Below are 17,757 nucleotides of genomic sequence, written 5' to 3'. Positions count from 1 at the left end.
TTCCTCTAATACGAGTCGTCGTTTTCCACATTGGTTTAGAAAAACCTGGTGGTTTAGAGGTTCCCGGGTTATTGTCACGATATTGAAAATACGGGTGTTGACGGTACATATAAAGTTCATCGGGGTTGGAATCGGGTTTCTCTATTTTTATACCTTTTCCCTTATTATTTTCTTTCGCTTTATTAAATTGGGTCGAGGTAATTTCTATAACATCATCGGAATCCTCATCGGGATCCGATTCATCAGAAAATTGGTAATCTTCCCAATATTTTGCTTCCTCGGCGGAAACACCATTGACCATTATTAACTTTGGTCCGTTGGTTGAGGATTTTCTTTTATTTAATCGATTTACTATAGGTATCAATATTTCTTCCTCCGGAACCTCTTCTTCTTCTGGTTCCTCCTCTTCCGATTCATCCTCTTCTGGTTCATCTTCTTCCGGTTCCTCCTCTTCCGGTTCCTCCTCTTCCGGTTCCTCCTCTTTCGGTTCCTCTTCGGGAATTTGTGAATATTCCCAAAATATATTCGACTCTTCATTATTATTAGGTGAATCAATGGGATTTGTACTAGAGGTAGACATCTATCACACAATATCAAACACGTTAAGAGATTAATATATCACATAATATTTACATGTTAATAATATATAGTTTCCAACAAAAAAAATGTTAAGCAATCGTTTTTGAAGAAAAACACGGTCGAAGTCCAGACTCACTAATGCATCCTAACAAACTCGATAAGACACACTAATGCAATTTTCTGGTTCTCTAAGACCAACGCTCGGATACCAACTGAAATGTCCCGTTCATATTGATTATAAACGTTCCATATTAATTGATTTCGTCGCGAGGTTTTGACCTCTATATGAGACGTTTTTCAAAGACTGCATTCATTTTTAAAACAACCATAACCTTTATTTTATCGATAAAGGTTTAAAAGCATTACGTAGATTATCAAATAATGATAATCTAAAATATACCGTTTACACACGACCATTACATAATGGTTTACAATAAGAATATATTACATCAAAAATAAGTTTCTTGAATGCAATTTTTACATAATATCATACAAGCATGGACTCCAAATCTTGTCCTTATTTTAGTATGCAATAGCGGAAGCTCTTAATAATCACCTAAGAATAAACATGCTTAAAACGTCAACAAAAATGTTGGTGAGTTATAGGTTTAACCTATATATTATCAAATCATAATAATAGACCACAAGATTTTATATTTCAATATACATCCCATACATAGAGATAAAAATCATTCATATGGTGAACACCTGGTAACCGACATTAACAAGATGCATAAATAAGAATATCCCCATCATTCCGAGACACCCTTCGGATATGATATAAATTTCGAAGTACTAAAGCATCCGGTACTTTGGATGGGGTTTGTTAGGCCCAATAGATCTATCTTTAGGATTCGCTTCAATTAGGGTGTCTGTTCCCTAATTCTTAGATTACCAGACTTAATAAAAAGGGGCATATTCGATTTCGATAATTCAACCATAGAATGTAGTTTCACGTACTTGTGTCTATTTTGTAAATCATTTATAAAACCTGTATGTATTCTCATCCCAAAAATATTAGATTTTAAAAGTGGGACTATAACTCACTTTCACAGATATTTCCTTCCTCGAAAATAAGACTTGGCCACAGATCGATTCACGAACCTATAAAAATATGTACATATATATCAAAGTATGATCAAAATATAATTACAACCATTTTTATTATGTTTTAAAGATTTGAGTGTATTAAGTCAGCTGTCCTCGTTAGTAACCTACAACTAGTTGTCCATAATTAGATGTACATAAATAAATCGATATATATATATTATCTTGAATCAATCCACAACCCAGTGGATACACGTCTCAGACTAGATCACAACTCAAACTATATATATTTTTGGAATCAACCTCAACTCTGTATAGCTAACTCCAACATTACTGCATATAGAGTGTCTATGGTTGTTCCAAATAATATATATAGATGGGTCGATATGATATGTAAAAACATTTGCATACGTGTCTATAGTATCCCAAGATTAAATAATATATTAGAATACATGTATAATACAATATAAGTTAGCTAGGATATGATTAATATAGATTTGTTACCAATTTTCACGTAGCTACAACAAGCAAAAATAACCAATCTTGTTTTACCCATAACTTCTTCGTTTTAAATCCGTTTTGAGTGAATCCAATTGCTATGGTTTCATATTGAACTTAAGTTTATGAATCAATACAGAAAAAGTATAAGTTTATAGTTAGAATTATAGGTTACAAGTCAGTTTTGTAAAGGTAGTCATTTCAGTCGAAAGAACGACGTCTAGATGACCACTTTGGAAAACATACTTTCACTTTGAGTTTAACCATGATTTTTGGATATAGTTTCATGTTCATAAGAAAAATCATTTTCCCAGAAGAACAACTTTTAAATCAAAATTTATCTTAGTTTTTAATTAACTAACCCAAAACAGCCCGCGGTGTTACTACAACGGCGTATATCCGGTTTTACGGTATTTTTCGTGTTTTCTGGTTTTAAATCATTAAGTTAGCATATCATATAGATATAGAATATGTGTTTAGTTGATTTTAAAAGTCAAGTTAGAAGGATTAACTTTTGTTTGCGAACAAGTTTAGAATTAACTAAACTATGTTCTAGTGATTTCAAGTTTAAACCTTCGAATAGATAGCTTTATATGTATGAATCGAATGATGTTAAGAACATCATTACTACCTCAAGTTTTGTGGATAAACCTACTGAAAAAGATACAAATGGATCTAGCTTCAAAGGATCCTTGGATGGCTTGAAAGTTCTTAAAGCAGAATCATGACACGAAAACAAATTCAAGTAAGATCATCACTCGAAATAAGATTGTTATAGTTATAGAAATTGAACCAAAGTTTGAATATGAGTATTATCTTGTATTAGAAAGATATCTTACTATAAATAAGAAAGATTTCTTGAGGTTGGATGACCACTTTACAAGATTGGAAGTAAGCTAGCAAACTTGGAAGTATTCTTAATTTTATGAAACTAGAACTTATAGAATTTATGAAGAACACTTAGAACTTGAAGATAGAACTTGAGAGAGATCACTTAGATGAAGAAAATTGAAGAATGAAAGTGTTTTTAGGTGTTTTTGGTCGTTGGTATATGGATTAGATATAAAGGATGTGTAATTTTGTTTTCATGTAAATAAGTCATGAATGATTACTCATATTTTTGTAATTTTATGAGATATTTCATGCTAGTTGCCAAATGATGGTTCTCATATGTGTTAGGTGACTTACATGGGCTACTAAGAGCTAATCATTGGAGTGTATATATCAATAGTACATACATCTAAAAGCTGTGTATTGTACGAGTACGAATACGGGTGCATACGGGTAGAATTGTTGATGAAACTGAACGAGGATGTAATTGTAAGCATTTTTGCTAAGTAGAAGTATTTTGATATGTGTCTTGAAGTCTTTCAAAAGTGTATGAATACATATTAAAACACCACATGTATATACATTTTAACTGAGTCGTTAAGTCATCTTTAGTCGTTACATGTAAATGTTGATTTGAAACCTTTAACTTAACGATCATGTTAAATGTTGTTAACCCAATGTTTATTATATCTAAATAGATGTTAAATTGTTAAATTATCATGATATTATGATATATAATATATCTTAGTATGATATATATACAGTTAAATGTCGTTACAATGATAATCGTTACATATATGTCTCGTTTCGAAATCATTAAGTTAGTAGTCTTATTTTTACATATGTAGTTCATTGTTAATACACTTAATGATATATTTACTTATCATTTAACATAATTAACCAAGTGTATCAATATCTTAATATGATTCATATGTACTTAGTAAGACTTTGATATAACGATAATCGTTATATATAACATTTTCGAGTTTCTTAAATTCAATAGTCTCATTTTTATGTATATAACTCATTGTTAAAATACCTAATGAGATACTTACTTATCATAATATCATGTTAACTATATATATAATCATATATATGTCATCATATAGTTTTTACAAGTTTTAACGTTCGTGAATCACCGGTCAACTTGGGTGGTCAATTGTCTATATGAAACCTATTTCAATTAATCAAGTCTTAACAAGTTTGATTGCTTAACATGTTGAAAACACTTAATCATGTAAATATCAATTTCATTTAATATATATAAACATGGAAAAGTTCGGGTCACTACAGAGGGGACATACTTAATTCGTAGTGGAGTTAGTTAGTTAGCTCTATTGATTCCTTTTATGTAATTTTGTATGTAATTTTATATGTAATTTTGACAGGGAGCAATTTTTGAAACACAATCTATCTCATGGGGGGAGATTGTTGACACCCTGAAATGAGCCAGATTATGTTTCCTAGCCTTGTAATGAGGGTCCTATATATGTGGCTATATATAGGACCCCAAGGTTCCCTTTGTCAATGCTTGCACCATTCAAAGCCACATGATAATAAATGAAGTGTTGACCAATTGACTTATTCCTTCAACATTCATATCATGTTCATCAATATTCATACACATTCACGTGTTTCCTAGCCTTGTGTTTAGAAACAAGGTCAATTTTGGTGCACGGGATATTTCTCGGACCTATGGATGGCTTCATGGGTTTGTGTGGAAGCCAACCATATTAATTGCGAAGCCCTGTAATCTCCCCATTTTTCCCATAAGTTGTTTCCAGAAACGGACGGTTGAACTTGGTCTGGTAACCGGAGTAAATCTTTTTGCTTGGGAACTTGGATGCTACGGGTAGGGCAACGTTAGGTTCGTTTGATTTCGAGGATGTTTTTCTCAGAGTCACCATTGAATTTGGAGAACCTCGTTCTTTTGGTTTGGGGTTAGAGAACCTTTTAGGTGGAGTATCCAGGTGAACTTTTGGTTTCATGGGGGTTTTCCTCGGTGTCTGTGTAGACTTAGGAGGACCATTGTCTTTTAATTTTGGAGCCTCCAAGGTCTTTGGTGTTTTACGTACAGCAGTCTTTGAGTACATTGAGGATTGGTACACTATGTGTTTGGGATTGGTCTTGGCAAAAGTCACCTGCTTTTTCTTAGTCTTGGGTGTAGACCTTGAAGCATTGGACAACTCAGACTTAGTACCTTGGGAACCAACTAACACGTTTGATTTTGGAGTGTCAGTGGAGGTCAGTATGGTCTCAGTACCAGGACAGATCTTGTAAAAACCAGGTTTTGAATATATGGTCTTGGTCACAAAGTCCATAATTTCCAGTGAATCACATTGGTCATGCAAGATCTCATTCTCTTCCTTATGTAGATTCCCATGAGCTTTTAACTCCTGAATTTCTAAGACAAGGTCATCAACAGAAACTACTACAGAGTCTTTAAAATCATAAGTGGGTTCTACTTTGGGAACTACATGCATCTTCTCAATTGTTGCTAGAGTTTTCTTGTAGGTCTCACATTTAACCTGAAGATCTATGTTTTCTCGTTCTAGCTTATCAAAAAATTGAGTAAGGTCAGCCACAACATCCTGAGCTCCTAAAGAGATAGGTTCTTTCTCGGGTTGTGGTTCTACCTTAACTTCTGGAATCTTGGGTTGAGATTCTAAGAAGTGATCTAGAGATTTGGACCTAGATGATTCTAACCTGCATTCAACAATGTCAAATTTGGTCAAAAAAGAATCACTAAAGTCTTGGAGTTCTTGTGCTAGACCTTCACAATTGATGGTGTCATTCACGGATTTTGGGTTTGAGTCCCGTGATTCAGTGTTCTTTGAAATCAATTCACAAAAATTAATAACTTGATTTGCAATTTCAAGTTTATGAACATTGGAGACCAGTTTGTTGTTTTGGGATTCAATGACAGAGTTTTGGTGTTGTAAAGCCTTAATGATCATTTGAAATTTGAGTTCGTTGTCAAAATATTTGATTTTGTTTTGATCAAGTTCATCCTCCAGACTGATGATGTATCTTTCTAAAACCAAGGTTGGTAAATAGATTATACGCCTTTTAGAACTATTTTGAGCATTCAAACTTTCAAAATCATTGAATAAATCGAGAGGTGTGTTATGATGTGAACCATCTTTTCTCATGTAATTTGCATTTATTTTGTCATAAATTAACGACACTTCACGTTTCATTTTTGTTGATCGATTGGCTATTCTCTCCTCAATCTCACTTTCATTGGCAAAAGTGAGTCTCTCTGGCAAACCTATCTTAATGTATCTACCATCATATAAACAAGGTTCGGCTTTGGAGATCTTGGACTGTATTTGAGGATTTTCAAACCCTAACCCCTGGTGTTTTTGGTAGGAGTTTTTGGGTCGATTCAAGAACATAGCTTGTTTAGAAATGTGGCCATCTAAGACTACTTTAGCTTGGTCAGTTCTGTAAAGTTTTTCTTCAAGTAAACTTAGTTGGGTTTTCAAGTCTAAGTTTTCTATAACTAACTTAGAGCATTCAGAAGTCTTCTCAGCCAGGTCACTCAAAGGCTTTCTAGTGTTCTGTTCTACAGTCTCTAGGAAAAGTTTCTTAGAATCATTAAGCTTCTTAAGTTCTTTTTCAGCGTTGTTAACTTTTTCCATGAGAACTGCATTCCTGAGTTTAAAATCTGTCCTTTCTATCTGTAGGGGTTTCACACTACTTTCTAGCTCTCTTAATTCAGTTACTTTGTTAGCTAGATCTTGTTTTAGTTTCAAATAAGTATGATTTGACACTTTCATTTCCAATTCAGATTTCAACCTAGAGTTCTCATTTTTCAGTTCGCTAATTTGACTAGCAAATGATCTAAGGTCTCTATTCATCTTGGCAAAGTTGTCTACATACAAATTAGGTAGTATAGGAAACACACATTCATCATTAAAAGGCACAGATTCAGGTTTAATGGGCAGTTTCATTTGGATAGGTGAGAGTGGGGTATGATAAGCAGAGCTACATGCAATTGTATCATTTTGATCAAGAGGTGTTTCAGGACAAGTTTACAATACATCAGATATAAGCACAAAATTATTATGTACAGAGTTATAATATTCATGAGTAATATCAGTGTATAATTATACCTCTTCCTCAACATTTCGAGCATTGGTGTCTGAAATTCAAACTTTTCGAGCTATGCATTTGTGTGTAAAGGTTCTCGAGCAAGGTTGACTGGAAATTTTTTTTTTGGTCATTATGTGGCTATAAAAGGATAAAAAAAAAAAATTCACTTTTGACCCCATCACTTTCAAATTTCACTTTTAAATTCAAAAACCCACTTGCTCTGTAGAACCATCATCATCATTACTGTTCATCGCCCCTTCCCTTAACAAAATCGGTATTTTCTTCTATTTTATGTGTTTATGATTCAATCCATTGTCACATAGGAACTTAAATAGAATCTGTAATCATCTAAACATATAAGAAATGCCATGATTTATATGATAGTTTGCTGAATCTCTGTTTACTGTGCAAAGGGGTATCGAACCCTAAGAACTTGAACTGATCAATTGTACCTTTAAAGCAAATCTGTTATGATAAATTGACTTAGGGTTCTTGTTTGTGATAAATAGAACATGATTACTTCCTCTAATCCATTGTTAGATGCTTGTGTCCTTTAAATTTCGAATAGGGGTCAATTTTAGGGTTCACGACTAAATCTGAGCATATCTGATGTCTAGCCTTAATTCATGCTTTTGATCGAGTTAGGTTTATCATAGATTTCACTCGTTAAAAATCTATTTAGCCTAATTTGTTGATTTTTCTGCTAAGTGATGAATGTGTATTCAAACAGATAGAGTGCTCAAAAACTTCAGGTTTTCGAGCGCTCAAAACCCTTGATGCTCGAAAATGTATTCTGACTGAAAACCTTTACTGTCTGGAAAAATGTTCAATGACTGAAAACTTGCTGCTCAAAATATTTTGTCTGAAAAACACGTATGAAAATTGAGTACTGACTGAAAACTCTCTGCTCGAAATGTTTGTCTGAAAAGTGTGCCTGAAAAGTGTGTAGTGCCTGAAAACTCCCTGCTCGAAAAGCTCTGTCTGAATACCTGTCTGAAAATGAGTACTAGTGCATGCTCGAAAACCCCTTGTTGCCTGAAAACCTTCCCTTGCTCGAAAAGTGTTTCAGCCCAAAATTTTCTAAGTGTTGAAAATGTTTTAAAACTGTCTTTGACAAATTTTAATTGAAATAATTAAATGTTTTTGACACAACCTTTTCAAACACACCATATGAACTGTGTTTTAACTAACCATGCTCATGATACAACAACAATGTCGAACAATTCCTTTTTCGATGAAGATGTCCCCACCTCATGTGACTATTGGATCCCCATATTGCTAAACCACCCAATGCGCAACGTATTCACTGAGTTCGAGCATGCTTCTGAGCGGCAGCTTCTCTTGATGCGAGACACCATGACTTACCATCCATCTGTTGATGACACCTCTGACTCCTTTTCGTTTCTAGTCACTCAAAACCCTGATCGGAGAGTCTCATTCACTCTAACTGACATGAGAAGATTCTTAGGCATCCCTGCAAGAGCTGAATATGATGCATTCCCTTCCGAGAATGAGATGTTAGCAGCCGTACAATAACTTGGATATGATGGAGAGGTCACAAAGATAAGAGCGTTCAAAAAACAAGGTATGGCACAATGATGGGCAGTACTGTATACATTTGTTAACCGATGTTTCAACCCGATGCAGACTAGATCCGACCACATCACCATTGAAATGTCCCGTTCATATTGATTATAAACGTTCCATATTAATTGATTTCGTTGCGAGGTTTTGACCTCTATATGAGACGTTTTTCAAAGACTGCATTCATTTTTAAAACAACCATAACCTTTATTTTATCAATAAAGGTTTTAAAAACATTACGTAGATTATCAAATAATGATAATCTAAAATATACTGTTTACACACGATCATTACATAATGGTTTACAATAGAAATATATTACATCGACATATGTTTCTTGAATGCAGTTTTTACACAATATCATACAAACATGGACTCCAAATCTTGTCCTTATTTTAGTATGCAACAGCAGAAGCTCTTAGTATTCACCTGAGAATAAACATACTTTAAACGTCAACAAAAATGTTGGTGAGTTATAGGTTCAACCTATATATATCAAATCGTAACAATAGACCACAAGATTTCATATTTCAATACACATCCCATACATAGAGATAAAAATCATTCATATGGTGAACACCTGGTAACCGACATTAACAAGATGCATATATAAGAATATCCCCATCATTCTGGGACACCCTTCGGATATGATATAAATTTCAAAGTACTAAAGCATCCGGTACTTTGGATGAGGTTTGTTAGGCCCAATAGATCTATCTTTAGGATTCGCGTCAATTAGGGTGTCTGTTCCCTAATTCTTAGATTACCAGACTTAATAAAAAGGGGCATATTCGATTTCAATAATTCAACCATAGAATGTAGTTTCACGTACTTGTGTCTATTTTGTAAATCATTTATAAAACCTGCATGTATTCTCATCCCAAAAATATTAGATTTTAAAAGTGGGACTATAACTCACTTTCACAGATATTTCCTTCCTCTGAAATAAGACTTGGCCACGGATCGATTCACGAACCTATACAAATATGTACATATATATCAAAGTATGATCAAAATATAATTACAACTATTTTTATTATGTTTTAAAGATTTGAGTGTATTAAGTCAGCTGTCCTCGTTAGTAACCTACAACTAGTTGTCCACAGTTAGATGTACAGAAATAAATCGATATATATTATCTTGAATCAATCCACGACCCAGTGTATACACGTCTCAGGCTAAATTACAACTCAAAGTATATATATTTTTGGAATCAACCTCAACCCTGTATAGCTAACTCCAACATTACTGCATATAGAGTGTCTATGGTTGTTCCAAATAATATATATACATGGGTCGATATGATATGTCAAAACATTTGCATACGTGTCTATGGTATCCCAAGATTACATAATATATTAGAATACATGTATAATACAATATAAGTTAGCTAGGATATGATTTGTATAGATTTGTTAAACATTTCCCGTAGCTAAAAAGATCAAAAATATCCAATCTTTTTTTACCCATAACTTCTTCATTTTAAATTCATTTTGAGTGAATCAAATTGCTATGGTTTCATATTGAACTCTAATTTAAGAATACAAACAGAAAAAGTATAGGTTTATAGTTAGAAATTTAGGTTACATGTCAATTACTAAAGAGGTAGTCATTTCCGTCGAAAGAACGACATCTTGATGACCATTTTGAAAAACATACTTTCACTTTGAGTTTAACCAAGATTTTTGGATATAGTTTCATGTTCATATGAAAAATCATTTTCTCAGAAGAATAACTTTTAAATCAAAGTTTATCATAGTTTTTAATTATCCAAACCAAAACAGCCCCCGGTTTCACTACGACGGCGTATATCCGATTTTATGGTGTTCATCGTGTTTCCAGGTTTTAAATCATTAAGTTAGCATATCATATAGATATAGAACATGTGTTTAGTTGATTTTAAAAGTCAAGTTAGAAGGATTAACTTTTGTTTGCGAACAAGTTTAGAATTAACTAAACTATGTTCTAGTGATTACAAGTTTAAACCTTCGAATAAGATAGCTTTATATGTATGAATCGAATGATGTTATGAACATCATTACTACCTCAAGTTTTCTGGATAAAACTACTAGAAATGAGAAAAATGGATCTAGCTTCAAAGGATCCTTGGATGGCTTGAAAGTTCTTGAAGCAGAATCATGACACGAAAACAGTTCAAGTAAGATTTTCACTCGAAATAAGATTGTTATAGTTGTAGAAATTGAATCAAAGTTTGAATATGAATATTACCTTGAATTAGAAAGATAACCTACTATAAATAACAAAGGTTTCTTGATCTTAGATGATTACTTGGAATGGATTAGAAAGCTTGGAAGTAGACTTGCAAACTTGGAAGTATTCTTGATTTTTATGAAACTATACTTATGGAATTTATGAAGAACACTTAGAACTTGAAGATGGAACTTGAGAGAGATCAATTAGATGAAGAAAATTGAAGAATTAAAGTGTTTGTAGGTGTTTTTGGTCGTTGGTATATGGATTAGATATAAAGGATATGTAATTTTGTTTTCATGTAAATAAGTCATGAATGATTACTAATATTTTTGTAATTTTATGAGATATTTCATGCTAGTTGCCAAATGATGGTTCTCACATGTGTTAGGTGAGTCACATGGGCTGCTAAAAGCTGATCATTGGAGTGTATATACTAATAGTACATACATCTAAAAGCCGTGTATTGTACGAGTACGAATACGGGTGCATACGAGTAGAATTGTTGATGAAACTGAACGAGGATGTAATTGTAAGCATTTTTGTTAAGTAGAAGTATTTTGATAAGTGTCTTGAAGTCTTTCAAAAGTGTAAGAATACATACCAAAACACAACATGTATACATTCTAATGGAGTCGTTAAGTCTTCGTTAGTCGTTACATGTAAGTGTTGTTTTGAAACCTTTAAGTTAACGATCTCAATCAATGTTGTTAACCTAATGTTTATTATATCAAATGAGATGTTAAATTATTATATTATCATGATATTATGATGTATGAATATCTCTTAATATGATATATACATTAAAATATCGTTACAACAATAATCGTTACATATAAGTCTCGTTTCGTAATTCTTGAGTTAGTAGTCTTATTTTTACATATGTAGTTTATTGTTAACACACTTAATGATATATTTAAATATCATTTTATCATGTTAAATATAGTGTATCAATATCTTAATATGATATATATATATTTAATAGACGTTATCATAACGATAATCGTTATATATATCATTTCGAGTTTCTTAACTTAGTAATCTCATTTCTTATGTATATCACACATTGTTAATATACTTAGTGAGATACTTACTCATCATAATCTCATGTCAACCATATATATATTTCTATATATACCACAACATGTAGTTTTTACAATTTTGTAACGTTCGTGAATCGCCGGTCAACTTGGGTGATCAATTGTCTATATGAAACTTATTTCATTTAATCAAGTCTTAACAAGTTTGATTGCTTAACATGTTGGAAACACTTAATCATGTAAATATCAATTTTATTTAATATATATAAACATGGAAAAGTTCGGGTCATTACAGTACCTACCCGTTAAATAAATTTCGTCCCGAAATTTTAAGTTGTTGAAGGTGTTGAAGAATCTTCTGGAAATAGATGCGGGTATTTCTTCTTCATCTGATCTTCATGCTCCCAGGTGAACTCGAGTCCTCTACGAGCATTCCATCAAACCTTAACAATCGGTATCTTGTTTTGCTTAAGTCTCTTAACCTCACGATCCATTATTTCGACGGGTTCTTCAATGAATTGAAGTTTTTCATTGATTTGGATTTCATCCAACGGAATAGTGAGATCTTCTTTAGCAAAATATTTCTTCAAATTCGAGACGTGGAAAGTGTTATGTACAGCCGCGAGTTATTGAGGTAGCTCCAGTTGGTAAGCTACTGGTCCGACACGATCTATAATCTTGAATGGTCCAATGTACCTTGGATTTAGTTTCCCCCGTTTACCAAATCGAACAACGCCTTTCCAAGGTGAAACCTTAAGCATGACCATTTCTCTAATTTTAAACTCTATATCTATTCTTTTACTGTCCGCGTAGCTCTTTTGTCGACTCTGGGCGGTTTTCAATCGTTGTTGAATTTGGATGATTTTCTCGGTAGTTTCTTGTATTATCTCCGGACCCGTAATCTGTCTATCCCCCACTTCATTCCAACAAATCGGAGACCTGCACTTTCTACTATAAAGTGCCTCAAACGGCGCCATCTCAATACTAGAATGATAACTGTTGTTGTAGGAAAATTCTGCTAACGGTAGGTGTCGATCCCAACTGTTTCCGAAATCAATAACACATGCTCGTAGCATGTCTTCAACTGTTTGTATCGTCCTTTCGCTCTGCCCATCAGTTTGTGGATGATAGGCAGTACTCATGTCTAGACGAGTCCCCAATGCTTGTTGCAACGTCTGACAGTACCTTGAAACAAATCTACCATCCCTATCAGAGATAATAGAGACGGGTATTCCATGTCTGGAGACAACCTCCTTCAAATACAATCGCGCCAACTTCTCCAATTTGTCATCTTCTCTCATTGACAGAAAGTGTGCTGACTTGGTAAGACGATCAACTATTACCCAAATAGTATCATAACCACTTGCAGTCCTTGGCAATTTAGTAATGAAATCCATGGTAATGTTTTCCCATTTCCGTTCCGGGATTTCAGGTTGTTGTAGTAGACCTGATGGTTTCTGATATTCAGCTTTGACCTTAGAACAGGTCAAACATTCTCCTACATATTTAGCAATATTGGCTTTCATACCCGGCCACCAAAAGTGTTTCTTGAGATCTTTATACATCTTCCCCTCTCCGGGATGTATTGAATATCTGGTTTTATGTGCTTCTTTAAGTACCATTTGTCTCACATCTCCAAACCTTGGTACCCAAATTCTATCAGCCCTATATCGGGTTTCGTCTTCCCGAATATTAAGATGTTTCTCTGATCCTTTGGGTATCTCATTCTACAACTTTCCTTCTTTTACAACTGTAGAGACCCGTCCTAATCCATCCGGACGAAGTCCATATCGATTACAAACGATTCACAACAGTTGATTACATCGCGAGGTAATTGACCTCTATATGATAAATTTTACAAACATTGCATTCGTTTTTAAAAGATAAACTTTCGTTACATCGACAGTTGACAGGCATGTAAAGCATTTCATAATATATCCAAATATAATTGACTTAATAATAATCTTGATGAACTCAACGACTCGAATGCAACATCTTTTGAAATATGTCATGAATGACTCCAAGTAATATCTCTAATATGAGCAAATGCACAGCGGAAGATTTCTTTCGTACCTGAGAATAAACATGCTTTAAAGTGTCAACCAAAAGGTTGGTGAGTTCATTAGTTTATCATAAAGAATTTTCATAATTTTAATAGACCACAAGATTTTATACTTCCATTTCTCATAATCATACGTCCCATGCATAGAGACAAAAATATCATTCATATGGATTGGACACCTGGTAACCGACATTCACAATATGCATATAAGAATATCCCCATCATTCCGGGATCCTCCTTCGGACATGATATAAATTTCGAAGTACTAAAGCATCCGGTACTTTGGATGGGGCTTGTTGGGCCCGATAGATCTATCTTTAGAGTTCGCGTCAATTAGGGTGTCTGTTCCCTAATTCTTAGATTACCAGACTTAATAAAAAGGGGCATATTCGATTTCGATAATTCAACCATATAATGTAGTTTCGATTACTTGTGTCTATTTCGTAAAACAGTTATAAAAAACAGCGCATGTATTCTCAGTCCCAAAAATATATATTGCGAAAGCATTTAAAAAGGGAATAATGAACTCACGCATATAAATATTGTAAAATAGTTAATAAGGCATTTGCATGTATTCTCGCCCAAAAATGTAAAGAGTAAAAGGGAGCAAATGAAACTCACGCAAAATCAGTTTTAGTGTTTGTATTCATTTCATAAAACAGTTATAAAATAGCGCATGTATTCTCAGCCCAAAAATGTAAATTGCAAAGCAATTAAAAAGGGAGCAAATGAAACTCACGCATATAAATATTGTACAACAGTTATTAAAACAGTGCATGTATTCTCAGCCCAAAAATGTAATGAGTAAAAGGGATCAAATGAAACTCACCATACTGTATTTTGTAGTAAAAATACATATGACTATATTGAACAATGCAGGGTTGGCCTCGGATTCACGAACCTATACCATTTATATATATATATTAAAACGTATCCTTGTAATTAGACAAATATATACATTATTATTAGTGATATAATTTTTATATTAATGAACTATATATCTTATTAAGTATATTCATTTTATATATTTTAATAAATAATATATCAATATAATTTTATGATGTGTATTAAGTATATTGTTATAATATCATTTGTTACTTAACCTCATGAAAATATTAGGTAAAGGTAATAATATTATTATATTTGATAATAATAATAATTAGGAAAATTTTATATAAAATGTTAATTTTAATAATAATGAAGACTAGTAATTAAACTATAAAAAAAATAATTTTACTAATAATAATACTAATACTTATAATAATAATAATAATAATAATTATTATTATGAAAACTACCTTTAAACGCTTAAAAAAAAACAAACCGCCTAAGCCAGGACTCGAACCCGCGACCTCTCGCTCAACACACAACACCCTTATCCGTCCCTCTATTCCTGCTTTTCTGCTTTATTTAGCTCCCGTCATTTATTTAATCCGTCATATACCTCATCCCCAAATTATTCATGGTTCATCAACTTATATCCCATTTTGGATATCCATATATATTATATACGGCCCAATAGGATGACCATGGTCCAAAGCAAAAATTCGTACATACAACTCAATTTGTTTCACGATCCAAAAGTAGAAAATAGAGCACGGTTCAAATGGGAATTCTGAATAAAAAATGCAACGGCTCAAAAGTTTATCAAGTGGGGTTTTAGGATTAATTGGTTGTCGGCTCAACTGCAAACCAAGAAACAAACTATTACGCATCTATCCTCTCCCTAATCCACGCCATCATGTATCATCTTTTATGTACATCATCAAGACAATAGCAGCTGTAGTGATTATAGCAGAAAATGAGTACCAGCAGCAAAACAGTAATAACCTTCTTCGTTAAACAAAAGTAGAAACAGAAGAATAGATGTAGCAGCAGCAGTTGCTACATATAGTGAAAAGTACAGTAGGTTTTTCTTAGATTGCAGGTTCAAACGATTTGGTTTTAGATGGAAAACAGAAAGTATAGTAGTTGCAACCATTGAAACACGATGGGTCTATGAAGGAGTAGAAGAAACAGTAAATAGAGGTGAAGCAACAATAGTATAAAGGTGGTTTGGGTCTCGTGGACTAGCGATTATAACAGAGAAATATAAGGCAGCAATTCGTCCTCATCATGTTCCTCCTTCCTCACCATTTTCGCTAAACATCATCATCATCCTAATATCATGGTATCCTAATCTATATCATTATCTTAACCATCTTTATCATGATCATCTTTTAACCTCATCATACATCATCTTATCTTAACATGATCACCATCATTATCAATTAACGACTACCATTTTCCTTAGTCCACTAGTATCTTAATTATTAGTCCACTTGCAAAAGAAGAAATAAACAATTCCTATGCTTTAGCCATTGTTGGTTAAATGAATCTCAAATTGTCCCACAAGAACCATTAAGTCAGAAAGTTATAAAGTTTTTCATAAAGAATCTCATTATATACAATATAACCACTTTATCTTGCAACCCCTCATAATATGTATATATAAATTCGTTACCTATATAATATATTCTTGTAGTATTCATGACAAGCAGGAGAGTAATTTGTATCACCATAATAGAAAAGGACTTTCATGAGCCTTGAATTGATAATATCATTCATTAACTTCTCATCACCAAATTATCGTAATCGTAAAAAAAATATATATAATAGATGCTGCAAATCGGATAGCAATCTGTGGAGTTCGAACCAAATAACAGAAGGCTAGTAGCAATCGTATACAGCAGTGTTAAGAATGATAATGGTGGTTTATAATCAAGAAGAGAAGAGAGAGATAAAAAGTGATTGAGAGATAGATCGTGGGTGATGAGGTTGCAAAACAGAAAACAGAATCAAAGTAACCGTAACATAATTGATAATTGGGTTCTTTGGTTTCGATCAGAAAATATATATATATATATATATATATATATATATATATATATATATATATATATATATATATATATATATATATATATATATATAAGTGGCGTGTGATGGTGTTTGATTAATGAAGAACAAGAAGTGGGTTAGAGATGGTGGTTGTGAAGAGTGTTGGGATTGCTTCAATCAGGCAACAAGAAGTATCAGAAGAATGAATTAGATATAATGAACGAAGATTGATTTAATGATGATGATAGGAGAAAGTGGAGGGTGTATTTGAAGAGTGGTGATCGAGTGGTTCTCTGTGTGAAGTGGGTTTACACGAATGATGAAATATACAATAAGGAAGTGATTGTGATTGTATGTATTAGTTGACAGAAAATAATAGAAAAGTTGAATCATGTGATAAAGCTTAAAGTTAGTAATTACAAGTGGTGTGATTGAGTGGTAGGTATAATTGATCATAATTGTTTGGTAGTGGAGATTGTATCGATACGAAATCTTGATTGAGGAAGATAGGAACAACTTATGATGGTGATGTAAAACAGATTCCATCGAATTCATCTGACTTTAAGATATATGTATATATATATATATATTTAGAGATAGGTAGTGATTAAAACAAACACAATATTATAAGTAATATACCAATGATAATTAATATCTCCGAAATCTATTGACGGACTAACTTTTATTTTAAATCTTCTTAAACTCGTATTAGATCTATATGAACATTAACGAGATGTCAACCGAGGGTGACAGACGTTTACTAATTAAGCTTGAAATCATTTATTTTCTATATACTATATGTATATATAAATACATTTTAATATCAGGTTTTATTATATAACTAAATATATATATATAATCAAATAAATTTATTTTTTCAAGTAACATTCTTGTATATATACATATATATACTTATCTATTTACAAA

Source organism: Rutidosis leptorrhynchoides, chromosome 3 (assembly GCF_046630445.1).
Source record: "Rutidosis leptorrhynchoides isolate AG116_Rl617_1_P2 chromosome 3, CSIRO_AGI_Rlap_v1, whole genome shotgun sequence".
Lineage (NCBI taxonomy): Eukaryota > Viridiplantae > Streptophyta > Magnoliopsida > Asterales > Asteraceae > Rutidosis > Rutidosis leptorrhynchoides.
This window is presented reverse-complemented; position numbering follows the sequence as displayed.